General features: G+C 46.7%; 1 protein-coding gene across 13 annotated transcripts in view; it reads left to right on the top strand.

Annotated features, from left to right (window-relative positions):
* Positions 1–428: 428 nt before the first annotated feature.
* The window catches only part of CSGALNACT1 (chondroitin sulfate N-acetylgalactosaminyltransferase 1), a 353,762-nt gene continuing 326,972 nt past the window's right edge, over positions 429–27,218 (top strand). For 7 of the 13 annotated variants that reach the window (XR_014832743.1, XR_014832742.1, XM_085004405.1 and 4 more), the window contains exon 1: positions 429–587. The gene's annotated coding sequence lies outside the window, so the exon portion shown is untranslated. Of the gene's footprint in view, positions 588–998; positions 1,106–1,226; positions 1,835–27,218 lie in introns of those variants that run through there. The other 6 variants (XR_014832744.1, XM_021078179.2, XM_085004414.1 and 3 more) reach the window with 3 other exon arrangements.

Here is a 27,218-nt window from a genome sequence, read left to right on the forward strand (position 1 = left end):
GGGAGCACTGCACCACGAGCCCGGAGGTCTGGTTTCTAGCTCTGGTCTTGCTTTGGCTCTGCCGTGGGTCCTCTGCAAGCTGCAAGGTAGGTGGGGAGATGATCTCTTCCAGCCTAAGCCTGATGAGTCCTGAGCCTCCTTCATTACAATGAGAACTGGGGTTAAAAATACCCCTGAACTTCCTCTTCCACAGAGAAGTGCAGGAGGACTTACAAGTCAAAGACACCTGTGGCCCCGAGGGCGTGTGTGCGAGCGTGTGTGTGTGTGTGTGTGTGTGTGAGAGAGAGAGAGAGAGAGAGAGAGCGTGAGCGCGGTGCCCCTGTGTGAGGGGCCTTGATTGCTCAACACCGGGCTCGGCCGCTTTCCATCCTCCCCCCTCCGTTCCGACTTCCCGCCTAGGCCTCCCAGTGGCCGTCAGGGGTCCCTGCAGACATCACTTCCCCACGGCGGTGGGCTCTCCCGGAGCTCACGGGCTTCCTGACCTTTGCCATGAGCGAAGCTGAGGAGGAAAAGAATTTTAACCTACCAGAACCGCAAAGACAGTGAGCACAGGATTGATTCTCCCAAGTGCAATCTGCAAAGTTTTGGTAAGTCAGTCTGCCCGGGGAGGGGAGGGCAGCCCACGGAAAGCAAGGGGGACAAGAAGGGGGGGAAGGAGGAGGCTGCGCGAGGGGGGCTCTGCCCAGAAAGAGGAAGGACCACACTCGCCGAGTAGCCACCGATCACTTTCTGTGGGGCCCCCTGCCACCGCCCAGTCCTTGCCCCTCCCTCAACTTTTCCAGGTCACAGGCGCGCGTGGAGCCGCCACCTGCGGGGTGGTCTCCCGGTGTGACTGCCGCTGTGGGGGCGCCCGCTCCCGGCGGAGGGACCCACTGCGGGAGCGCGGCCGGCGTGACCCCCGCCCGGCGGCTCGCGGCCCCCCTCCCCGAGGCTCGCAGCCCCCACCCGGCGCGCGGGGCTTGGCCGCGGTCCCGCGCGCTCCCCGCCCCCGGGTCTCCGGAGGCTCCGCGGCCGCCGGAGCCGGAGGTGGAGCCGAGCCCGCGGCGCCGCGCAGGAGGAGCGGCCGGCGGCGAGAGCGGCAGGAGCTGGCCGGCAGCACCTCGCAGTGAGTCGGGCCGGGGCTGGCCGGGCGTGGGTGCCGCGGGCCAGTCGGGGCTGCATCCTTGCGCCCCCTGGCCCCAGCTGGCTCGCGGAGGGCGGGGCCGCGGTGAGGGGTCGCGCCGCAGGGGGGGAGGGGTAGGACAGCGGAAGAGGGGGCTCGATTCGTGGGGTGCGGCGCCCGCAGGTGGGCCCGCGGGGTTATAGAGGGGTCTTCCCGGGAAGGGCCCAGGCGCGCCCGCCCCGGGATCACTTGGCTTCACCAGCCTCTGGTGGTCTTTAGCTGTTTAATTACTTTCTCGAACACCCACTAAAAAGTAGCTTTTGCACGTGCCCGCGTGACTGCTGTGCTGCTCCTGCACAGAATCATCTCTGCTGGGATGGAGAAGCGCGGGGGGCGATGGGCAGCCTGCCCTCTGCCTCGGACCCGGGCCCGGGCGAACGTGCCCGAGGGTCACCGCGGTCCAGGACGCTGGGAAGAAATGCTGTGTGCGGTCGGCGGAGGAGCCGCGCTAGGGCACGGTCTGAGGGTTGGGGGTGAAGGGCGGCGGAGGAGGAAAGCTGTACAAAGATGCGGCGAAGTTGTTGTTTCCGCGGCGTTTCCTGCACCTGCACAACCGTCAGTGACTTTGAAGTTATCTTTTCATCGATGAGCAAAGGGATGAGAGAGGAGAAGGTCTAACAGCTTGGTGCATGCCGAAACAGCGAGCCTTGGGAAACACTAATACATGATAGAGTGGGTATTTCGCAAACTCTGCTTTCATTCTGATTTCAAAGCCTCGGAGTGCTTTTTCCTTAAATGTCATTAGATAGGTCTAGATGATAATTAACTGTTCTGTCACGTCTTTTTTAGTAGAAATTTTAAATTCATTTCTACCGGATTTCTTGGATTTTTTTTTTTAACATTTTCATCCATGAAAGTCGTAATTATTATAGCCTTGCTTGTAACAATGAACATTAATAAGCTCTGCACGGTGCTGTCATGTTGTTTGTTGGAAGGAGCTTTCAAACTGGGGAATAGAAGCATAAAACAAAAGCGCCTCAGTCATAAAAACTGACTTGCACATGTCTAACAGTGCATAATGGCACATGGGGTGGCCCTTGTGTTCCCAGAGAAGGTTAATTCCTGGAAAGCAAGAGATGGGTCATAACTGTTGTAGGAACCTAGTAAATATGTGGTAGTTCCTTCCATCCTGTGTGTATTCGGAAGTGTACCATGTAAAAATGCTTTAATTCTATTCATCTTTGTGTTCCAAATCTCATACGGCTGTTTGTGAACTGGGCTAATGGGGTTCAAAGAAACATCACAAAGTTCTGGATCCACCAGGTGATCCTAAAGTGAAGGAGCATTTGCTTTGCCGTCCCAGACACTTGGGCTCCAAGCAGCCTCCCATTTAGGAACTGTGTGACCTTGGGCAAGTCAGTCTTTGTTTCGACTTTGTAAAATCCCAGTGCTATTCCTTATGAAAATGCTAGGAAAAATGAGGTAACACTTAGGAATTTATCCCAGTGCCCAGAACACAGTACATGTTCTCGAAATGTTTCTCTCTCTCTCTTTTTTTTTTTCTTTGGTTTTTAGGGCTGCTGCTGTGGCATATGGAAGTTCCCAAGCTAGGGGTGGAATCAGACCTGCAGCTGCCGGCCTGTACCACAGCCACAGCAACCCAGGCTCCGAGCCTCATCTGTGACCTACACCACAGCTCACAGCAACGCCAGATCCTTAACCCCTGAGCGATGCCAGAGATCAAACCTGCCCGAATCCTCGTGGATACTAGTCAGGTTCATTACCACTGAGCCACAATGGGAACTCCTTGAAATGTTGTCTCTTGTCTTCCTTGACTTTCAGGAACCCCCAGGTCTGGCATGTTTCAATGTGGTTGTTATTTTTAACTTAAAATTCCTTCTTCTGTGCAGTTTTCCTTCACCTCCCATTCATTCAGGTGTCTGTTGTTGGAGGAAGGACCTCAAATGCTGCCCTGTCTGGGTGTTCGGAAATGAGCAGCTGCCACTCTGGGGGTGGGGGTGGGCAATACTTCAGGTTTTTCCTGTTGCTCCGACTCCATCACAAGGTCATATGATGATGAATGTACTTCCCGGTCTTCGTGTTGTTCCAGCTCTGTCCCTAGTGTAATATTGTCCCATTGGAAAGGAGTCACACTCTCCGTGTTTTACCCTGTCTCTCCAGGCCAGCGCAGGCCTGGCAGAGCGTGGCGCTTCATAAATATTTGTGAATTTGAAAGACAGAATGTAATGAAGTTAGTTATTCTTTAGGTCACTTTTTGTTGTTGTTCCTGGTGAAAGGACCTTGGGATTCTAAGTGATGGCCTTACTATAGGTTAGGGCCAATAGAGGTCATTAAAGAAGGTAACTCAGGTAGACTTTATTATGTATTGATTTTGCCCTGGTGATGAAGCAGTCTTAGAAAACCGACCAAGCCAAGTTGGCGTAGCGGCTCCACCACTAGGGGCCTCCTCTGCATAGTGTATCACCCAGGCTGTCATTTATTACCATTACTTTGCCCTGTAAGGTGTCAAAGGAATTTAACTTCCTGGTTTCTGGACTTAGAGTACTTTATTAGAAAAGGGCAACCTGGTGTAAAAAGCATTCCCCACATGCTGAAAAATACATGCCAGTGGTCTTTTTTTAAATTAAAATTGTTTAAAATGATAGTTGACTTTCAATGTTGTGTCAATTGTTACTGTACAGCAAAGTGACCCAGTGTGTATATATATATAATATATATATATGTATTATATATATATATATATACACACGCATTCTTTTTCTCTTATCTTCCATCATGTTGTAGCCCAAGAGATTGAACATAGTTCTCTGTGCTGTACAGCAGGAGCCAGTGGTCTTAACTGAGGAATTGGGTACTATTTTAGAAAAACTTTAGGAGTTCCCGTCGTGGTGCAGTGGTTAACGAATTTGACTAGGAACCATGAGGTTGCGGGTTTGATTCCAGGCCTTGTTCAGTGGGTTAAGGATCTGGCGTTGCCGTGAGCTGTGGTGTGGGTTGCAGACGTGGCTCGGATTCCGTGTTGCTGTGGCTCTGGTGCAGGCCGGTGGCTACAGCTCCGATCCGATTAGACCCCTAGCCTGGGAACCTCCATATGCCATGGTGTGGACGTAAAAAGAAAACAACAACAAAAAAAGACTTTCCAAAAATTCAAATAAGACTTTCCAAAAACTCAAATATATGATTTTGGTCTACTATTTTCAGGGGCTTTGGGGTATGATTTTGGTTAGAGCTTTTTGAAATCTATCTTTTAATATGTTCAATGTTGTGTCATTTCCTTAATAGGTACTTGGAGCATTAATAAGTTGTTTTTCAAGGAATTTTATCTGGCCAGTAGAAGCTGCTGGTGCCTTTTCTTTTTTGCAAAGGGGTCACCTTAAATTTCACACATTAAAAAAATGTGTTTTATTACATTCCAATACGTATCATTGAAAGGCATTTTTCTTCAGGGAGTTTTTGAAAAGCCCTCATTTCTAAATTTTGACTTGAATGAAGTGAATCAGGCTCGAGACTACAGAACATCTTGAAGGTGTGTCAGTGTGTTTATTTGTCAGATGTAATTTGCTATTTGGTAGGAAAAATACCAGCCATGTATGTAAGCAAACATGATTACTGAAAATATTGCCATATTGTTTATGAATGGATAAGAGAATATTGTATTGTCAGGTTTTCAGTGAAATTTAATTACAGTGGTAAACATCAGGAATCTATAAAATAAAACTTAGAACAGTTAGAGGAGAGCTCAGTGCATTGTAGGCCCTAAATCTTACTGATGGATTTCTTCTGAATTCAGAGGGTCATCACAACTCCGACCTGATTTTCACCGGGTGGGAGTTTAAAACAAGAAAGGTGATCTTTGCTAATTTTCTGTCAAGGTCTAGGTCAGTACTCTTTAGGGAACTGGGGAAGAGGAAGAACTGCAAGAAGGTCATAGAGAATTTTTATTATCGCTTCCTCCAGATTAAGCTAACTTTTGGGGATTACTTTTTTTTTTTTTTTTTAAGGGCCGCATCCGTGGCATATGGAGGTTCCCGGCCTTGGGGTCGAATTGGAGCTGTAGCTGCTGGATCTGAGCCTTGTCTGCGACCTACACCACAGCTCACCGCAATGCTGGATCCTCAACCCACTGATCAAGGTCAGGGATCGAACCTGTGTCCTCATGTATATTAGCTGGGTTTGTTAATTGCTGAGCCACGCCGGGAACGCCAGGGATTACTTTTAGAATGCTCAGCATGTCAGAAAGCTACATAGATCCCTTTTGTGCAAATGTTCCTGAATGCAAGTCTGCATGCCCGATGCACAGTGAGGCCAAATAAACTGAAATGTCAGAGTTTGGAGCAGAAAAAGGTTTAGTGTGGGCCATGCAAGGGGATGGGTGGGTGGTGCCCAAAAAAGTCCAAGCTCTTTGAAGAGTTTCAATAAAGCCTATTTATTTATTTATTTTTTTTATAAACTCTGGGCCACAACTGTAAGGAGAGTCACAGTAGTGACAAGGCAGGTTCCTTAACCCACTGAGCCACCAGGGAACTACAGCAAAGCACTTTTAAAAGACCAGGTGAGGAAGGGGCGTGCTTGGTTGTTGCAGATTTCTTGGTGCAGGAATCCTTTGTTCTTGCAGCTGTCCAGGTAGGTCAGATCATGTTTCTGTAAACCTCCAACAAGACAGATGTTATTCTCTGTTCTGCAACTTTATATCTCTATATGAATGGATTCTTAAAGGTCAGAGCCCTGAGAATAGGCTATCCTGTATATTTCAAGCTATAGGCAACATTGTTTTACAAAGTGTGCAGACAGCCTGGTGTCTTTCTGCCTCTTCCACTTCTCCCAAGAAGGAAGCTAAGGTTTAGCTAAATGATAGGTATAGCACTGCATGCAGAGTGATGCATTTTAGTTTGGACAAGAGCCCTCTCCTTTTTTTTTTTTCTGGCCACATTTGAAGTATGGGGATGTTCCTGGGCCAGGGATTGAACTTGAGCCATAGCCATGACCTGAGCCATAGCAGTGACAGCACAGGATCCTTAATCTGCTGCGCCACCAGGGATCTCCACGAGCCCCTGAGCTGACCAAGATTATGACTGGCCTGAGGTGGGAGGAATTGAGTGTTTACACCTGGGAGTCTTTTACCGCATCTGCGCTTGGGTGGTGCCCGCTGGATGCATGGAAATGGCAACTCTAGCGTTTGCAAAGCAAGCTATGGATCCTATAACTTAGTGAAACATGACTTAGCCCCAGAGATAATTTTTGTGGTTTTTAGATAGTGAGAAACATAACATTTGGTTATCCTGGGGTCACGTCTGGTCCTCTTTCATTTTCATCCATGGGGATATTTGAGTTGGTGGAGGAAAAGGGAAGCAGGAAACAGGGAGGAGGTAGATAGGAGTTGTTGATTATACTGGACACCGGGACCACTTATTTTCTGTTCCCGAGGCACATGGGCACTTAGTAATAGGTGCTGTTCACTGGTGACTTGGGGATATCCTCAGCTCCTCTGTTAATGAAATTAGCAAGATGATGGTCTTTGACTTAGGTCCTGGCTACTCTCAAAAGTGACTTTAGGAGTTCCCTGGTGGCGCAGTGGGTTAAGGACCTGACGTTGTCACTGGTGTGGCTTGGGTCACCGTTGTGGTGCGGGTTCCATCCCTGGCCCTGGAACTTCCGCATGCTGTGGGTGCAATTGGAAAGAAAAAGTGACTTTTTACTTCTGTCTTCTGTCCTTTAGGGACTTGCTATAGCTAACGTGTCAGCTGACATCTGTGAACAGGGTTGCCTCTAGCCCATGAAGTGCCCCTTGGAAGTGGAACATCTGTTCCAGGGTGCAGGGCATGGGAAGCAGAGTGAACGTCAGCCCACCCACCTCCCGCTGGGCACCTTGTGGGGCACGGTCTGCACAGCTGGGTGTGAGGCTCACCTCTGTACAAGTGGTTAGAACAGTGCTGGGCACATGGTCGGTGAGAGATGTATCACTGCTGGTGGAGGTGATGGTTATTATTATTGTTGTTATTGTTATTATTATTATTGCTGGTGGCATTGCTTTTGGGTAGACCATTCTGTTAGGCACAGTAATCTGAAACAGAGAATTCAGGTGAATTTAGTGATTATAACAGTGTTTGTAAAAGCAAGTGATTCATTCATTTCAGGTGTCTCTTTTTTTTGGTTTCTTCCTAGGGCCGCACCTGTGGCACATGGAGGTTCCCAGGCTAGGGGTCGAATCGGAGCTGTAGCTGCTGGCCTATGCCACAGCCACAGCAACGTGGCTGCAACGTGGTGTCTGCAACCTACACCACAGCTCACAGCAATGTCGGATCCTTAACACACTGAGCAAGGCCAGGGATCGAACCCGCAACCTCACGGTTCCTAGTTGGATTCGTGAACCACTGAGCCACAACGGGAACTCCCATTTCAGGTTTCTTGTTGCATTTCCCCTACAGTTCTTCCCTTCATGTGACAAAAAAAGGCTCCCACAGAGCATTTAGCTCCGTGGCAGCTGCTCTGCCAAATGTGGGCTGGGAATTACTCATTCAATCAGCACAGCAACCCTAGGACGCATGCGTTATTATTACCTGCATTTTACAGACCAGAAAACCAAGGTGTAGGGAGCTGCGTTACGTGCTGAGGGCCCACTCCTGGGTGGCGGACCTGGCCTTGAGTCCGTGTCTGCTTGGCCCCTGAACTTCTGTGCTCTCTTCCCCAGCATAAATAATCCTTACATTGGTATCCCAGAAAACGTCTTCGAGTTCCAAGGGTCAACCAAATGGGGAAACATTGGTCTTCCTTAGATTATTGTATTTATATTCTTTTCTAGACAGGAGGGAACAAGATGACAAATGAATTTTTATCACTGTGTCTGCCTCAGCATTTTGTATTTATAGATTTTTATATGGGGCTTTTTTCAGTAGCTCAAAATACAATACAGTGTGGTACAACTTATTTCTGTACAGCATTTAACTTCTTATCAGGGCACTTTGCAGGCTTGTTATAAGTGGAAGAAAATCAAGCATGTGGGTTGTAGAAGATGAAGGTGTGAAGGTTGGAATCACCTGTCCGTGCATTCATTTAACAAATATTTCTTTCTTTCTTTTTTTTTTTTTGGTCTTTTTGCCGTTTCTTGGGCCGCTCCCGTGGCATATGGAGGTTCCCAGGCTAGGGGTCGAATTGGAGCTGTAGCCACCGGCCTACACCTCAGCCACAGCAACTCAGGATCCGAGCCTTGTCTGTGACCGATACCACAGCTCACGGCAATGCTGGATCCTTAACCCACTGAGCAAGGGCAGGGATCGAACCCGCAACCACATGGTTCCTAGTCGGATTCGTTAACCACTGAGCCACGACGGGAACTCCAATAAATATTTCTTATTCACTTCTATTAAGAGACACTGTTAGATACCGCGGGGATTGTAAAGATGGGGAGGACTGCAGTGGAGGGGAAAGCTTTGAGCTTTTGGGGCTGGGCATTGCTGGGGTTTGAGTCAAAGCTCTCTTGCTTACTGACTGGGGGTCTCGCCCCATCATTAAGCATCTCTGAGGCTTAGTTTCCTTGTGTGCAGAGTAGGAATAATAATACTTCAGAGGCTGTTGGAGGAGTTAAAGGAGACCCTCCCGCACTGTCAGTGGGAATGTAAATTGGTGCAACCACTAGGGAGAACAGTAGGGATGTTCCTTAGAAAGCTAAAAATAGAACTGTCATACAATCCAGCAATCCCACTCCTGGGCCTCTATCCAGAGAAAACCATAATTCGAAGAGATACACGCACTCCAATGTTCACTGCAGCACTATTCACAATAGCCAAGACATGGAAGCAACTTAAATGTCCACCAGCAGAGGAGTGGATAAAGAAGGTGTGTGTGTGTGTGTGTGTGTGTGTGTGTGTGTGTGTGTGTGTGTGTATTACTCAGCCCTAAAAAGAGAATGAGATAATGCCATTTGCCGCAACATGGATGGACATAGAGATGATCGCACGAAGTGAATTAAGTCAGACATAGACAAATCAAATGAGATCACTTACATATTGGATCTAATAAAAATGATGCAAAAGAACTTATTTATAACACAGAAACAGACTCACAGATTTTTGAAGTCAAATATATGGTTACCAAAGGGGAAAGGTGGGGGAGAGGGATAAATTAGGAGTTTGGGATTAACAGAGACACACTACTGTGTATGAAATAGATAACCAACAAGGACCTGCTAGAGAGCACAGGGAATGCTACTCAATACTCTGTCATAACCTGTCTGGGAAAAGAATCTGAATAAGAATGTGTATATGGGTATGTATAACTGAATCCCTTTGCTGTACACCTGAAATTTACACACCATTGTAAAAGTCAGTTCTACTCCAATAAAATTTTAAAAAAAGAATTAAATGAAATGCATGGGGAAGGCATCAGGCCACCAGAAGTAGTGGGTACTGACCCACAGTGATGCCCTTCCTCTTCAGTCTTACCTGTCCCTTCTCACCCACTGCACCCCCACCCCCGGCCTTTACAGAGTGTGGTGGAGATACTTAAAATCCAAAGTAGAATGAATCAAAATGTTCCTTTCTGGGGAGTTCTCATTGCGGCTTAGTGGGTTATGAACCTGACTAGTATCCATGAGGACACAGGTTTGATCCCTGGGCTTGATCAGTGGGTTAAGGATCTGGTGTTGGCATGAGCTATGGTGTAGGTCGCAGACATGGCTCAGATCCCGCATTGCTGTGTCTGTGGTGTAGGCTGGCAGCTATAGCTCTGATTTGACCCATATCCTGGGAACGTCCATATGCTGCAGGTGAGGCCATAAAAAAAAAAAAAAAAAAAAAAAAGAAAGAAAAACCCAAAAAACAAAAACAAAATTTTCCTTTCTGGTTCTCCCCTGTGGGGGGTTGGCATGGACCTAGTGGGTGATGTGTGAGCTGGTACCATGTCAGGGCCTGACACTCTGGTTATTACCCAGGAAGAGGATGAATTCCAGGAAGCAAGGGCAGCGTGGAGCCCAGGATGGGTGCCTGTGGGTCCAGGGGGTGAAGGTGAGGCTCTTTGAGGGTGAAGCCCAGAACTCGGGTCTTATGGAAATGGGAACAAGCCAGAAATGAAGCTGGAAGTGGGCCGGGTGGAAAGGGTTTGGGAAACTGGCTGGGGAGCCAAGCAAGAACACTAGCAGCTTGTTCTTGGGGGAGGGGTTGCCAGTGGTGGTGGTGGTGGTGGGGGGGTCACTTGACTCGGATGTGGGGCTGGCAGGCTGTGCTGAGCATTGGGGAGAGACCCTTGGCTCCCTCCTACCCCGCACCCTGTTTGCTGCAGGGCCTGGTATAAGACATCTACTCCCTGGCCTCTGACTGCAGGATTTTTCCAAAAGTGGTGCAGCCTCTCCCCGCAAACAGCTAAATCAAAATTAGTGGCTGTTGCCAGTTTCCACTCTGGATCTTCCAGGGGTAGCTGGTATCACAGGAAAAGAAGCCTTTATTGATGCCAGTTGGAGACTTGGTTAAAAATACACCCAGGTCTGTTCATGGTGAGGCAGGGAGCCAGGCCCACGGCCTGTGGAGGGTCTGGCTGGCATTTCTGCAACTGTGCCGTGAGACCAGGGGGTGGTTTCAGGGAGATGCTCTCTGTGGTTTGATGATAATGGGCCGCCTTGTTTGGTGTGTGTGGGGGGGTGTGGATGCTGAGTGTGGTAGGGAGGGAGGGAGTGTGGCCTTTACAAAATCCTTACAGTCTGGGAAGCTCTACCTCAGCCAGGGAGGGGGAGGCCCAGACTCGTTTATTTTGTGTCAGCACAGGGGCATAAACCAGCCCTTCTGTGAATAAGCAGACAGAACCTGTCCAGGTGCAAGAGAAGCTTGATTCAGGGTTTTTTTTTTTTTTTTGGGGGGGGGAACCAAAAAAGCAAGACATTTAAAAAAGGTATTGAATAGGGCAACAGTTTGTTTAAAGCAAGTTACTGTAATTTTCAAAACCCTATTTTATAGAATTAATAGAGTGTATTAAAATGAAATGAACAAGAAGGCTTTTAAAAAGTAACAAAATGATGGCTTTGTGGGAAGAAGAAGAATCCTTGCAATGAAACCCAGGTTGGTTCCTGTGGTTCTTGGGGAGGTGCGTGGAGTGAATATTTGCTGATCGTTCTTATAGGTGGGAAAGGATGGGAAACCATGAGCTAAGTGAGGAAGCAGCCCAGGGGGCTGGAGTCAGGTCACCCAAGTTCACATTCTACCCTTTCTTTTTTTTTTTGGCTGTGCCCTGGGCATGTGGAAATTCCCGGGTCAGGGATCGAACCCATGCCACAGTGGCAACCTGAGCTATAGCAGTGACAATGCTGGATCCTTAACCCACTGAAGTACAGGGGAACTCCAAACATTCCACCCTTTCTTAACTGAGATCTTGGGCAAATTACTTCATTCTTTTGGGTTTTGTCATCCCTAAAATGAGGGTAACAGTGCCCATCCTACTGGGCAGTTTGCTGGGTGGAAACTTTTTTTTTTAAATTTTTATTGTTATTTCCCCAATACAGTTTTTGTTTTTTTCTACTGTACAGCATGGTGACCCAGTTACACATACATGTACACATGTTTTTTTTCTCCCATTCTCATGCTCCATCATAAGAGACTAGACATTGTTCTCAGTGCTATTCAGCAGGATCTCATTGCTAATCCATTCCAAAAGCAATAGTTTGCATCTCTTAACCCCAAGCTCCCAATCCATCCAAGCGAACATAATAAAAGGCTGGGTGGAAACTTGATGGTATCGACTGTTGTGATTACAGAGGAGCACGGGAAGGGAGGTGGAGGGAAAGACGAGGGTCAGAAGCCTTGAGACTGCGAGGAGCAGCATCTGCATTCACCTTGGACCTGGACTCCTCTAGTTCTACTCTTGCGTAGTTTTGTTTGTTTTGCTTTTTTTGGCCATGGCATGCAGCGGCTGGATGTGGGATCTCAATTCCCAGACCAGGGCTTGAACCCAGGCTGCAGCCGAATAAAAGCACTGAGTCCTAACCACTAACCACCAGGGAACTCCCTCTTGCATGATGTTTAATGTCTTAAGTTCTAGATGCTTATAATCAAATATGTCTTGATCACCTTCTATGTACATGTCCCTGTGGTAGGATGCTTGGTGTGGACGCTGGTCCCAGAAAACCACCCCGAGTGTCCTCACGTAGCTCACAGTCTCAGACTGAGTGAGACAGTGACTGGGACTAGCCATTAAAGAGTAAATTCCTCCTGTCCCCAGCTGGCCTTTTCTTATTTCCCATCTGCTCCAGGTAGAAATGGGTGGAAGAGAAATACTTCTTGGGCCTCCAAAGACATAAATAACTCAAAATACTCAGGGTAGGAGTTCTCACCATGGTGTAGCCAGTTAGGAATCCGACTGCAGCAGCTCAGATTGCTGCTGAGGTGTGGGTTCGATCCCTGACCCAGGAACTTCTATATGCTGCAGGTGCAGCCATTATTAAAAGAAAAAAAAAAGAAAAAAGAATCCAGCTGTAGTGGCTTGGGTTGCTGCAGAGGTGTGGGTTCAGTCCCCACCCAGAGCAGTGGGTTAAAGGATCTGGTGTTGGTCACAACTGTGGCTTGGATTCAGTCCTGGCCCGGGAACTTCCATAAGCAGCGGGTGCGGCCATATAAAACAGCAACAGCAGCAACAACAAAAAACCCAGACAAACTCAGGGTACTTTTTTTTTGTATCTTGCTTGCATAGACGTAACATTTCTTTAAAGTACGGGGAAACCAAAGGCAGAATCTTATGTTTTGCAGGGGATATTTCTTTGGATGTACCTGTGACCTGCATGCTCTTGTATCTAAAGCGTTTTCTTTTCGGGGGAGGATCCTTTTGTCTTTTCCCTAAACCCATGGCCAGTAGATTTCTGGGCCAGAGTAACCTGAGTGTGAAGAGTTTTTGTTTCTTTTGTTTGGTGTCTCTCCTGGAGGCAGAGGGGTACAGAAGTCGCTACAGAAGGAGACCAGGTTGCTGGAGAAAGGATTCCAGAGCTGACTCACTCTGTGGCCATGAGCAAATGCTTAATCCCTAAAGTAGGAATTTAATCACTGAGACTCAGGGCCCATTTGAATGCAAACCAATGAAATTTATGGACTGTGAATGGCTTCATCAATCCAAATGATTGCTGAAACCAAAGCCTGAGCCTCAGACTAGGGACTCTGCTGGATCAAGTAAGCTGATTCAACATCCTGTGTTGTCACAAACATGACTTTTCTCTGTAGAGAGTCTATTATTCACTTAATTAAGAGTCCTGAAGATATTTTCGCTGAATATCCATGGGTAGACAGGAGAATTTATCCCGTTTCACTGGAAATACCTTTTTCTCTTCCTCTAAGAGTGAGTCTGGACCTGTACCTGGGTCGTTGCTTAAATATTGGCTGCCTCTGTACACTGATGGCAAATAGAAATTCAGAGACAGAATTGGAAAAAACGGAAAAGTAGCTTTTTTTTTTTTGTCTTAGGGCTGCACCCGAGGTGTATGGAAGTTCCCAGGCTTAGGGGTTGAATCAGAGCTGCAGCTGCTGGCCTGCGCCACAGCCACAGCAACACCAGATCTAAGCCGTGTCTGTGATCTACACCAGAGCTCTTGACAATGCTGGATCCTGAATCCACTGAGCGAGGCCAGGGATCAAACCTGTGTCCTCATGGATACTAGCTGGATTAATTACTGCTGAGCCATGATGGGAACTCTGGGAAAAGTAGCTTTAATTACCAGGCAAAGAGGTGAACACAGCAGGCTAGTGTCTCAAGGACTGTGCCTGCCTTGGAGAGGGTAGTGAGGAGTCTGTCTTACAGTGTTTGAGGAGCAGGGCATGATCGGCTCATGGAAATTTTCCTGATTGGGTGGTGGTGAGGTCATTGGGAGTCAGTGTCATCAGCCTTCTGGTTCCAGCTGATTTGGGTCTGTGTGCTTGTGGGCAGCATACAGGTTGACGTCTTCCACCCGGTGGGAGCTTCAGCACCTGCAAAAGAGCTTCAAGGGCAAGGCTCAGAATGTTATCTGTAGTCTTTGAAGAACTGAAGGTCCTTGACTTTGTCGAATGGCTAAACTGTTATTATTCTGTCTTGCTTGACTGTTTTCCTTTTTCTCTGTATTTTCTCACTTCTCTGGTTTAATTGCTTCTTAGACTAACGTTTTTCTATAGATTAAAAGGCAGGTGGGGGACATGAGTGAGCGTCCACTCTGGGAAGGCCTCACAGGGTCCTGCTTGGTGACAGCACCATGAGGAGTGTGGGGAGCAGAGGCTGTGAGAACACACCTCCTTAGGCCTGATGTGGAACGGGTTTTGGTTTTTTTTAATTTTTAAATTTTATTTTTGCTTTTTGGGCTGCACCTGAGGTGCATGGAAGTTCCCAGTCTAGGGGTTGAGTCAGAGCTGCAGCTGCCAGCCTATACCACAGCCATAGCAACAGGGGATCCAAGCCACATCTGCCACCTGCACCACAGCTCAGGGCAACACCAGATCCTTAACCCACTGAGCAAGGCCAGGGATCAAACCTGCATCCTCACAAACACTATGTCAGGTTCTTAACCTGCTGAGCTACAATAGGAATTCCTAAATCAACTATGCTTTAATTTAAAAAAAGTGCCTCAAGAAAAAGCCTTCATATCTATCATCTGTAAAATAGAGTTCACCCTTGCCCCCCCAAATGATGACCCAGCCATTTAGCGGAATGACGTTGTTGGGAATGGAGCCCAGGTCCCTTGTTTCATCTTGATGGGCTGTGCAGGGTCCCTGGGTACCAGGGCTGGCTGGCAGGTAGCTTTAAGTGATGATGCTATGGACACACCTCCCTGCTGTCATGTTTTTCAGAGGTACTATGGAGCTCCCGCTGAGTGCCTGGCACTGATCTCGGTGCTAGAGATATGTAGGTGAAAAGATGGGGTTCCTGACCACAAGGAGCCCGCAGTGGAGTGAAGTACAAAGAAGGGACTGTATTATCAAGCCATGTCTTAATGACACATGGAACATCTTCCCTGCATACAGTAAGCTCTCGGCGCCTACTACAAGGTCGACGGGATTAGTGCTTCCTTCCTGTTGATTTTACAGCCTCAGAAATGGACAGTAAGCTTCGTGAATCAGATTGACTCTCAATGATCCCAGCTGTATCTGTACACACTCCACGAGATTAAATTAAAAGTCCCCTCTGTTCTCTGCACTTCACATCCATGATCTTTCTGGAACCTTGGTGAGAATAGTTTTGGAGGAGTTTGTTTATGGACACAAATCAAAAATCGGATTGTTTATGCCAGAGGGAAATAAGATGTGGACATGGATGTCATTGCAGCTAAGTCAGGGGTTGAAAAATGGGCTCTTTTGAGGAGATCATGCCACTCGCCGCAACATAGATGCAACTAGAGAGTCTCATCCTGAGTGAAGTAAGTCAGAGAGAGAAAGCCAAATACCATATGACATCACTTACATGTGGAGTCTAAAATATGGCACAGATGAACCTGTCTTCAGAACAGAAACAGACTCACAGGCGTGGAGAGCAGACTTTTTGCCAAGGAAGAGGGGGAAGAGAGAGAGATGGACTGGGAGTTTGGGATTACTAGATGGCAAACTATTTTTTTGTTTGTTTTTCTCTTGTCTTTTCTAGGGCTGCACCCGTGGGATATGGAGATTCCCAGGCTAGGGGTCTAATGGGAGCTGTAGCTGCTGGCCTACACCACAGCCACAGCAACGCTGGATCCTCAACCCACTGAGCAAGGCCAGGGATCGAACCTGCAACCTCGTGGTTCCTGGTCGGATTTGTTAACCATTAAGCCACAACGGGAATTCCCATGCAAACTGTTATTACATTTAGGATGAATAGACAATGAAGTCCTGCTGTACAGCAGAGGGAACTATGTCCATTCTTCTGAGACAGACTGTGATGGAACATAATATAAGAATGTGTGTATATAAAACTAAATACACACACACGCACACATATATATCTGAGTGATTTTGCTCTACAGCAGAAATTGGTACAACATTGCAACTCAACTATACTTTAATTTGAGAAATGGGCATTTAATTAAAATGAAGCCCATTTTTTTCCGCCTGGGTATGTGGAAGTGGCAGAAGCTCAGGAAGAAATCTACTATGTACTAAACACTATCTGAAATACTTTTTTTTTTTTGTGGAATCTTTTTATTTAAAAATTTTTATTTATTTCTTAAAGAAATTAAAAAAATTTATTTCCTTCCCTCCCTCCCTTTCTTCCTTTTTTATGGCCGCACTTGAGGTATATGGAAGTTGGTAGGCTAGGGATTGAATCAGAGCTGCAGCTGCCAGCCTATGCCACAGCCATGGCTACACCGGATTTGAGCCACATCTGCAACCTAAGCTGCAGCTTGCTGCAACGCTGAATCCTTAGTCCACTGAGCAAGGCCAGGGATTAAACCCCCATCCTCACAGACACCATGTCATGTTCTTAACCTGCTGAGCCACAGCGGGAACTCCCTGGAATCTTTTTAAAGCCATGCAGAAATACTGGAAGAGCTGAAGTTCAGATAGATGGAATGCCTTGGTGGGGTGGGTCAGATGGTGTGGGAGGCCGAGTCAGTATTTTGTTTGCCGCTGCAGCTCCTGCACCCAGCCTGCTGTGACACCTCCATGGCTATCAAGCGTGGCCAGTTGTGATGTGGCAGTGGCATTGTAGTTGCTTGGACAGAACTGCAGAGCCATGGAGCATGGGGACCGTAGTTTCCATGACTCTTTGATGTATTATAAACAGTGAGACACAGGGTATAGGCACAGCGGGTTCCCTGTCGGTATGTGTGAGATAAACAGAGGCAGCAACTAAAGAGTCAGCAGGGTTGTATGAAACTATGTCCACTAACAGGGCAAATTACTTTCTAGGATCCCTGTATTTTGAGTGTAAAGCTGACCTTGGAGAAATCAAATAGATAATGCATCCTTAAATACCTCTTTTAGGGAGTTCCCATTCTGGCTCAGTGAGTTAAGGACCTGATGTTGTCTCCAGGAGGGTGCAGGTTTGATCCCTGGCCTTGCTCAATGGGTTAAGGTTCTGGTGTTGCCACACACTGTGGCATAAGGTCGAAGATGCAGCTCTGATCTGGTGTTGCTGTGCCTGTGGCGTAGACCTCAGCTGCAGCTCCAATTTGACTCCTAGCCCAGGAACTTCCATATGCCACAGTTTTGGCCATAAAAAGAAAAAGGAAAGATCAATCTCTTTTAATATAAATTTGCCAATCTTAAGCATGCTTGTTTTTAAACTATATTCTCACCTACTCTTTTCTTACTTGGTGTTTTCTTGCAAGCTACCTGTAAACAAATTGTGAATTCTCATGGCAGTCTGCGTGGATGTTATAGCGTGAGGAAGGCTTCCAACACATTAAGTGTTCTTGAAGGTAATAAAAAGGAGGACTAATTATCTCGCTGAAGTGATGATGAGATGTTGGCCGTCTTGACTCAACTGGGATTTTGACAGGAGCCAAAGTGATTAAGAGCTTTGAGAAACAGCAAAGATGATCTATTTCGAACAAATTATTTTGTTCCATCCATGAGGGGGCCTGTCTCTAGGTTCCTGAGCAGGAGGACAGACTCGATAATGCACGGAGTGGCTGGGGTTGGAGTCACTTGAGAGTATGTGGCTGGTGTCCACAGTGGGAGCCTGTGGGATTTGACATTTAATGATTCTACCTTTCTCATAGCCATCGGTCTCTCCCCTTAAATAAGCAGTATTCCTTCTCAGGCCTGATTTGTGTACATCGATTATGCCGTTATACTTGTTAAATATTAAAGCGTTCTTTCTCTGTGTGTGAAGTCTAATTAGGCAGAGTGTTCAGAGCCAACCCAGCGTTATCCTTCAGAATAATAGCCTGGTCATTACCTGTGATGTACCTCACCTTCCTGGATCATTTGTCTCTCTCTCTCTCTCTCTCTTTTTTTTTTTTTCCCCTCCTTGCCTATCAGAGTGGCCTACCCAGGTACCAAATGTAGTGCCTGAAAGTGTGATGAAGGCTTCTGCACTGTTGGGCCATTAAGGACGTCAGGCCACAGAGATTTTGAGACCTTTAACAGATGAATGGAGAAATTTGTTATCTCTAGTTTGCATTGTTCACAAATCGGGCTTCTGAGCAAATATTTCTTTTTTTAAATTTTAACTAATTTTTAATGGAAACAGTTGATTAACTGTTGTGTCGATTTCTGTTCACAGCAAAGAGACTCCGTCTTACCTATCTATTATCTATCTATCTATCTATCTATCTATCTATCTATCTACTTTCTTTTTTATATTATCTTCCATCAAGGCCTCTCCCAGGAGATTGGATGTAATTCCCTTTGCTATACAGTAGGACCTTATTGTCTAACCATTCTAAATGAAATAGTGTGCATATATTAATCCCAGACTCCCAGTCCATCCCACTCCCTCCCTCCTCCCCCTTGATAACCACAAGTCTGTTCTCCACATCTTTGAGTCTGTTTCTGTTCTATAGATAGGTACATTTGTGCCACAGTTTAGATTCTTCATATAGGTGATAGCATATGATATTCGTCTTTGTCTGACTTAACTCCACTCTAGTTTCATCCCTATTGCTGCAAATGGCAGGACTTTATTCTTTTTTATGGCTGAGTAGTATTCCATTGTGTATATGTACCACATCCTCTTAATCCATTCATCTGTCAGTGAACAATTAGGTTGTTTCCATGTCATGGCTATTGTGGATAGTGTTGTTATGAACATTGGAATGCATGTATCATTTGAATTATAGTTTTTTCCAGATATATGCCCAGGAGTAGGATTGTAGGATCATATAGTAGCTCTTTTTTTTTTAGTTTTTTTGAGGAACCTCCATACTGTTTTCCATAGTGGTTACACCAGTTTACGTTCCCAGCAACAGTGTAGGAGGGTTCCCTTTTCTCCACACCCCTCCAGCACTTGTTATTTATAGACTTTTTAACGATGGTCATCTGAACAGAAACTAATATCTAAATTAAAGAATCTTAAAATGGCTTTAAAGATAAGAATAAAAGCTATAGGAGTTCCTGTTGTCGGACGGCAGGTTAAGGATCTGGTGTTGTCACTATAGCAGCTTGGGTCGCTGCTGAGGTGCAGGTTCGATCCCTGGCCTGGCTCAGTGGGTTAAGGATCTGGTGTTACTGCAGCTGTGGTATAGGGTTGTAGCTGGAGTTTGGATTTGATCCCTGGCTTGGGAACTTCCATAAGCTGCAGGTGTGGCCAAAGAGAAAAACACAAGTTACACTGATGGTTGGGAGAAGAGAACACAAACACAGAAGTCGTCATATTTTATACCTACTGCTGATAAAAAGAATAATTTTAGGTGTCAAACCAGTATTACCTGAAAGTGGTCTGTGACTTACTTTTTAAACTTATTTCTTTTGTGCAGTCTAATTGAAAAAAGAACTTGCATCATGGATTTAGTAGCAAGCATTTTATAAGGCCCAAAGTTAGACTGTGAATCACTCTAGCATCTTTCATAAGCTATTTCATCTTCTTGAGACAATCACTGTAAAGCATGTTGTCTTTTTTTTGGAAATGTGCATGGAACTTCCTCATTATTGATGTTTCTGAAAAAAACTGCAGTCTGCTGTGAGCATGCACACACACACACAGGCACACACATGTACACACATGTAATCTGAGGCTGATGGGCATGGACCAGGTTAGGACTAGGTCCAGTTTATTGCTTATTGTTTCCAAGGAGAGATGCTTTGAAACCATGTTTTGTGTGATGGTGGTTATCAGGCTGATGGGTTTTTTTCCTTTCTGTGGTCTCAGCAGCTCATATTGGGGTTTCAAAAGCACCTTAATCCTTTCACAATTGCAAATAGTGTTGGCGTTGTTCACTTTCTAGGCATTAAGGAAAGACAGCAGCCTGGGGAGTTCCCACTGTGTCACAGCAGAAACAAATCCAACGAGTATCCATGAGGATGTGGGTTCGATCCCTGGCCTCGCTCAGTGGGTTAAGGATCCAGCATTGCCATGAGCTGCGGTGTAGGTCATAGTCTTGGCTCGAATCTGGTGTTGCAGTGCCTGTGGCATAGGCTGGCAGCTGTAGCTCGGATTCAACCCCTAGCTTGGAAATTTCCATAAACCTTGGGTATGGCCCTGAAAAGAAAACAAAGAAAGGAAGCAGCCTGATCTTATAGTGGTGGTTCATTTTGAGTTGTTTTTGAATGTGATAACTCCAATGAGATTTGGCTCTGAGTTCAAATGTGGATAGAAAGATCAAAGACCACAAGGGAGCACCAGATCATCGGTTCTAATTTCTCTGCTTCCTGAGTGGGGAAGCCAAGGCTCAGGGAGGTAGGTCGCCCGGCAAGGCCATGTGGTCTCAGCAGAGGTCCCGCACCATAGCTTTTGTCTCCAGGCCTGCTGGTGGCAGTCGGCCTGTTCCTGTTTGCCCGCCCTTTGCAGATGTAGAGGACCTGGGCTCGGGTAGATGGGAAAGGCTTGGAAGGGAAGCTTGCTGCCTTCTAGCCAACTCAAGGCAGAGTGGGGGTAGTCTGAACCTGTCCAGGGTTACCTAAGAACTTATATTTTGTATCTGCTAATTGGAAAACGACTAGTGTTACTGAAAGTGGGGTCTGCTTGTTGGTCTAAATTCAATAAAGAGGCAAGGTTGGAAAAGAGAGTTGGCTTTATTTTGGATGCTAGCAGCTGGGGGGAGGAGAGGCAGACTTCTGTCCAAAAGGCTGACTCCCCCCACTGACAACCAGTGGGCAAGGTGGAGAGAGGGGGGTAGCCTGCAGAACAGCACAGTCAGCGCTGACAGTCATCTCCAAATGGGTCATGTGTTGTCTGATCAACATCATTTTAATTGTTTGAAGTACAGTTAACCATCAGTTCCAGGGTCAGTTCGTTCCCATATCTTTGAGGCCAGTTCTCTGAATTCTGGCATCTTATGTCCAGGCTACAGTCTGGTCATCGTTTGGTTAACACCTTCCACCTGGTGGGGTTCTCAGTGTCTACAAGACAGTTCACAGGACAAGGCTCCGAATATCATCTACAGCCCTTGAAGAGGAACTAAAAGCCCTTGATTTTGCTTAATGACTCAACTCTTATTATTTGCTCGTGTTTGACTGTTTTCCTTTGCTTCTGCGTTTTCTTACTTCTCTGATTAAACGTATTTTTTTTGTTTTTGTTTTTTGGATTTTCTAGGGCCGCACCTGCGGCACATGGAGGTTCCCAGGCTAGGGGTCCAATTGGAGCTGTAGCCACCGGCCTACGCCAGAGCCACAGCAACTCGGGATCCGAGCCTCGTCTGCAACCTACACCACAGCTCACCACAGTGCTGGATCATAACCCACTGAGCGAGACCAGGGATCGAACCCGCAACCTCATGGTTACTAGTTGGTTTCGTTAACCTCTGAGCCATGACACGGAACTCCTCTTTTTTTTTTTTTTTTTTTTTTTCCATTTTTTGGGCCACCTGCGGCATATGGAGTTCCTGGCCAGGGATCAGATCCTACCTGCAGTTTTGACCCAAGCTGCAGCTGTGGCAGTGCCGGATCCTTAACCCATGGTGCCAGGCCAGGTATCGAACCTGCATCCCAGTGCTCCCAAGACACTGCTGATCCCATTGCGGCAGAGGGGGATCTCCTGAACTTATTCTTTGACTAAATTTTTTCTACAGACAAAAGGCAGGTGGAGGACACCGGTGACGGGGGGAAGGACCATAGGGTCCTGTGTCCATTTTCCCAGGAATGGAGAACTCGGGACAGTTCCTGCCTCTGAGAATGGAAGTTCAGCAGGCAGTCAGCAGGGAGATAGCTGTCTGTTGTCCTGGTTAATGACCCAAGGGAAGTTCGCTTGCTGCTGGGCTGACCCAGGGAGCTGGGGAGTCGGGGCCTCTGTTTCCAAGGTCTGGAGTCTGGCTGTCTAACCAACACATCCCAAGGTTGAGGAGGATCCAAGAAGGCACAGAGACCAGGATTAGTTTTCCTCTTTTTTTTTTGTCTTTTTTCCTTTTCTTGGGCCGCTCCCTCGTCATATGGAGATTCCCAGGCTAGGGGTCTAATCGGAGCTGCTGCTGCTACTGGCCTACACTACAGCAACAGCAACTTGGGATCCGAGCCACGTCTGCAACCTACACCACAGCTCACGGCAACGCCAGATCCTTAACCCACTGAGCAAGGCCAGGGATCGAACCCGCAACCTCATGGTTCCTAGTCAGATTTGTTAACCACTGTGCCACGACGGGAAGTCCAGTTTTCCTCTTGATGGTTGATAACAAGCATGGTGGTTAAGCACCTGGGGTCCGAAGCCTAACATATTTGGGTTGGACGAGCTGCCGTGGAGTAGCTACGGAATTTGGGCATTACCGCCTGAGCCTCAGTTGTTTTGTCTGTGAAATGGAGCAACAGCAACCATTTATATTGTACTCGCTATGTGGCAGCTGCTGTCTCAGTACTTTAGGACCATTAACACATTTAATCTTCACAACAACCCCATGAGGTAGGTGCTACCTTAATTCCCACTTGGCAGATGCAGAGACCGGAGCCCAGAGAGGTTCAGCCAGTTGCTCGAGGTTACACAGCTGTTAAGGGTCAGAGCCAGGGTTTGAATCTCAGCAGCCTGGTGCTCTTGATGGCTTCCCTCTGCTGCCTCTCAGTCGGATTCTGATGATTGTGAGGATCAAGTGGGATAAGCACTCGAGCACGATTAGCCGTCATCGTTAATTGTAACAAAGCTGACATTGCCTTAAAAACAGCAACAAGAAAATCTACGTGATCAGCATCTTCTTTGCCTGTTGATGAGCTTCTAGAAGCCGGATCATGAAGCGAAAGACACTTCGGCAATGACAGAAGTCATGCAGAGAGAATTCAGGAGCCTTTATCAAACGTCCCTGTATGTGGACAGTGTGGGCACAGCCAGGGCTGTGGGCTCAGGCTCCTTTTCCAGCCGATGGGGCTGGGTGACTCTCTCCACTGCTCATGGCTCCGGGGGGCGGACAGCAGGTCTGGAATATTTCCTCTCAACTGTCATCCGGACGATTGAGTGGATCACATACGCCCAGGGCATGATCGCTGCCGCAGCACTGACCTCTGCTGCAGAGGTCATGGCTGGCGTTCCCCTCTTTGAGAAAATCCTGCAGCCACTGTAAATTATTCTTTGATCAGCTTCCTCCCACTTTGTAGAGTTCAGAGCCTTGTTAAGTGCAGGCTTATTTCCAGATCATGTTGCTGTGGAGTTTAAATAGGACCTGGTGTTGTGTCTGTTCTTTTGTTTCCTTGTATTTAAAAATTTTTTTTATTTTATTTTTTTATTTTTTTGTCTTTTTAGGGCCACACCCACAGCAGATGGAAGTTCCCAGAGTAGGGGTCGAATTGGAGCTGTAGCTGCTGGTCTGCACCACAGCCACAGCAACTCGGGATCTGAGCTGTGTCTGCGGCCTACACCACAGCTCACGGCAACACTTGATCCTTAACCCACAGAGCAAGGGCAGGGGTTGAACCCACATCCTCATGGATACTCGTTAGGCTCATTACTGCTGAGCCACAACAGGAACTCCTCATTTCCTTTTAAATTCATGTCGTGATAAATAATGTATCTATAACATGTGTACCTGTTAACTTATAATAATATAAGTGAATAATTCTCCAGTAAACATCTAGAACATTCCCTCTGAAGCCCCTCATGTGTGCTTCCTGGTCATATTTCCTTCCTTCCTCCTGACCTACCCTCTACCCGGGGGTAACTTCTCTTCCAAATATTGTATCAGTGCTTTTCTTGGTTTCTTAGAGTTTTACCATGAACGTGCACCTCCACATAATTTGTTTTTGTGACAGGCAATTGAATTTGAAAATATGATTTAAGGCCTCCAGATATATGAGATAGCAGTTACAAAAATAAGTTGTGGAGTTCCCATCGTGGCTCAGTGGTTAACGAATCCGACTAGGAACCATGAGGTTGCGGGTTTGATCCCTGGCCTTGCTCAGTGGGTTAAGGGTCCGGCGTTGCTGAGAGCTGTGGTGTAGGTTGCAGACACGGCTCAGATCTTGCGTTGCTGTGGCTCTGGCGTAGGCCAGTGGCTACAGCTCCAATTCGATCCCTAGCCTGGGAACCTCCATATGCCACGGGAGTGGCCCTAGACATGGCCAAAAAAAAAAAAAAAAGACAAAAACAAAACAAAAATAAGTTGTGAGAAAGACCAAAATGGGCATTTGCTTTTTTTTTTTTTCGTCTTTTTTTTTTTTTTTTTTTCTTTTTGCTATTTCTTGGGACTCTCCCGCGGCATATGGAGGTTCCCAGGCTAGGGGTCGAATCGGAGCTGTAGCTGCCGGCCTCCACCACAGCCACAGCAACACTGGATCCGAGCTGCGTCTGCAGCCTACACCGCAGCTCAGGCAACACTGGATCGTTAACCCACTGAGCAAGGCCAGGGATCGAACCCGCAACCTCATGGTTCCTAGTCGGATTCGTTAACCACTGAGCCATGCCGGCAACTCCCAAAATGGGCATTTTCAAAGGCAGTATCTGAACACCAGGCTCACAGCTCTGGAAAAATCCTCCTTATTCTGAGGGTTTGAGAAGCATGAGTCTATTTGGAGACACCTCTGCTGTGAGTCCGTACTATCCGCCTGGCTCCTGAAGGCAGCGTGGGTGGGGGTGCTGTCTCCTTGCTCTGAGCCCTGTGTCCCCTCAGCTGGGCGCATTGTGGGCCGGTTCTGACTCTGGCGAGATGCTTTGGGGGTGTGGGGAGTGGAGAGCAGCTGGGACAGGGTTCTCCACTGCACGTTGGTTGGGGTGATTGTGCCTGCTTCCCCTGGACCAGCTGTGGCCTCTGCGGGGAGGGAGAGCCGGCCTGAAACTTGACCCCTGCCCAAGAGGTACAACCAGCAGAGTGAGTGAGCTTGGGGAGTGAGTTTTAGGGGCTGGGCATCCCCCAAACCAGCAGGGTTTGAGAGGAGTCCTTGGAGAACCCGGAAAATTACCCACGAGAGACAGAGTCAGATCTGAGTGCCTGCTGCTCTGGGGAGTCCTGGTGGGGAGTAAGTTTGCCTGCCTGTAAGTAAGGGAATGGTGGTAACACACAGTAGAAGCTGATTTCTCTCTTAGAAGAGATTCAGTTGGGAAGAAGGCAATTCACGGATGAGCTGGGGGCTCCACACAGATGTGGGGATCCTGCTTCCCATGACTGTGTCCTCGTACTCATGGTCAGAGGGGCTGCTGCAGCCCCAGCCATCACATCCTGGTTCAGGAAGACTGGGGAAGGGAAGGGCAGAGGCAGGTCTGCCCCCTCCCTTTTAAGAATACTTTCAAGATACATCACCCGACATTTCCACTTATGTCTCATTAGCCAGAGTTGAGTCACAGGGTCACACCCAGCTCCAGGCTCAGAGATATAAGCTTGTTGCTGGAAAGCCATGGGCACAGTGTAAAAAATGGGATTCTTTTTAAAAAATTGAAGTATTGCTGATTTACAACGTTGTGTTCATTTCCTCTGTTCAGCAAAGTAATCCAGTCATACATATATATACACTGTTTTAAAAATATCCCTTTTCATTATGGTTTATCATAGGACATCAAAAATAGTTCCCTGTGCTATACAGTAGGACCTTGTTTATCCCCCCAGGGGATACATCTGCTAACCCCAGCCTCCCAGTCCAGCCCTCCCCTAAACCCCTCTCCCTTGGCAACCACAAGTCTGTTTCTGCATGTCTGTGAGTCTGTTTCTGTTTCATAGATCGTTTCATTTGGTTGTATTTTAGATTCCACATGTAAGTGATCTTGTATGAGATTTGTCTTTCTCTTTCTGACTCGCTTCACTTTGTATGAGAAACTCTAGGTCCATCCATGTTGCTGCAAATGCCATTATTTCATTCTTTTTTATGGCTGCGTAATATTCCATTGGGTATATGTACCACATCTTCTTAATCCATTCCTTTGTTAATGGACATTTAGGTTGTTTCCATGCCTTGGCTACTGTGAATAGTGCTGCTATGAACACAGGGGCACATGTATCTTTTTCAGTGAAAGTTTTGTCCAGGTAGATGCCCAGGAGTGGGATTGCTGGATCATATGGTAGTTCTATTTTTAGTTTTCTGAGGAACCTCCATACTTGTTTTCCATAGCGGCTGTACTAACTTACATTCAAAATTGGGATTCTTTTTTGTCAAGAGGAAAAATGGGTACTGGGAGGCAGCCAGCAGCCTGTGGCACTTCTTTTTCGTGGCACTAGCAGCAAGTGGCTTTTCTCCAAAGGTTCTAACTACGGAGAGGAGGGTAACCGTGGCTAGCAAGTGGGGGTGGGGTCGGGTGGAAAGCAGAGGCCAATGCCTCTTACTTTTTTGGGCCTTACTTAAAAGATCAGAGATGGACTGACTGACATTTTATTTTCTAACTCAAAATTGTATTTTGTGATTTAAAGTATCTTTAGGACTTTCTCTTACCCACAAGTGGCCAGAGAATTATGGGACCTACCAGAGTTTCCCTAGGAAACAGGGGGAAAGCATTCCACCTGAATATTTTATATATTTCACCTGAATAACATCTTTGTTATATGTAACCACCATGCCTTTTCATACCTAAAAAAATTAGTTAATAATCATCCTTTAAAAATCACCTAATACCCAGGCCATGTTTAAATTTTCCTATTTTGTAACTAAGCAGGGTGTTGGGTATTAACTGGCCTCACTGTGGCGTTTTTGCAGTTTATACAAATATTGGATCTTTATGTTGTACATCTGACAGGAATTATGTTAGTGATGCCTCAGTTAAAAAAAAGAACGCAAATGAGATCCTGCTGGATCGCACAGGGAACTATAATATATCCAATCACTTAGGGTAGAACACGATGGAAGATAACATGAGAAAAAGAATGTATATATATATGCATGACTGGGTCACTTTGCTGTACCCAGAAATTGACAGAACATTGTAAATCAACTATATTCTTTAATAAAAGAAAATAAAAATAATTGAAAAAGAATGCGTACTCTAACCTAGTAAGTCTGCTGATAAGCATTCCCCCTGCGGAGAGCATCAGACCAGTATCCAAAGATGTGTATAAAGTGTGTTCATTGAAACCAGATTTATAGAGAAAAAATCTTGAGGATCCATCCTTAAAAAATGGTTAAAAAACCCTCCAGACCAAGGGTTTTTATTAACCATTGGAAAGGATGGTGTAGACGATGAATGGTGTGCTAAT

This window comes from Sus scrofa, chromosome 17 (genome assembly GCF_054392235.1).
Source record: "Sus scrofa isolate SSC_HxYL_T2T_F1_AM1 chromosome 17, Sscrofa_HxYL_maternal_Yorkshire_Landrace_v2.0, whole genome shotgun sequence".
In the NCBI taxonomy this organism is placed as follows: Eukaryota; Metazoa; Chordata; class Mammalia; order Artiodactyla; family Suidae; genus Sus; species Sus scrofa.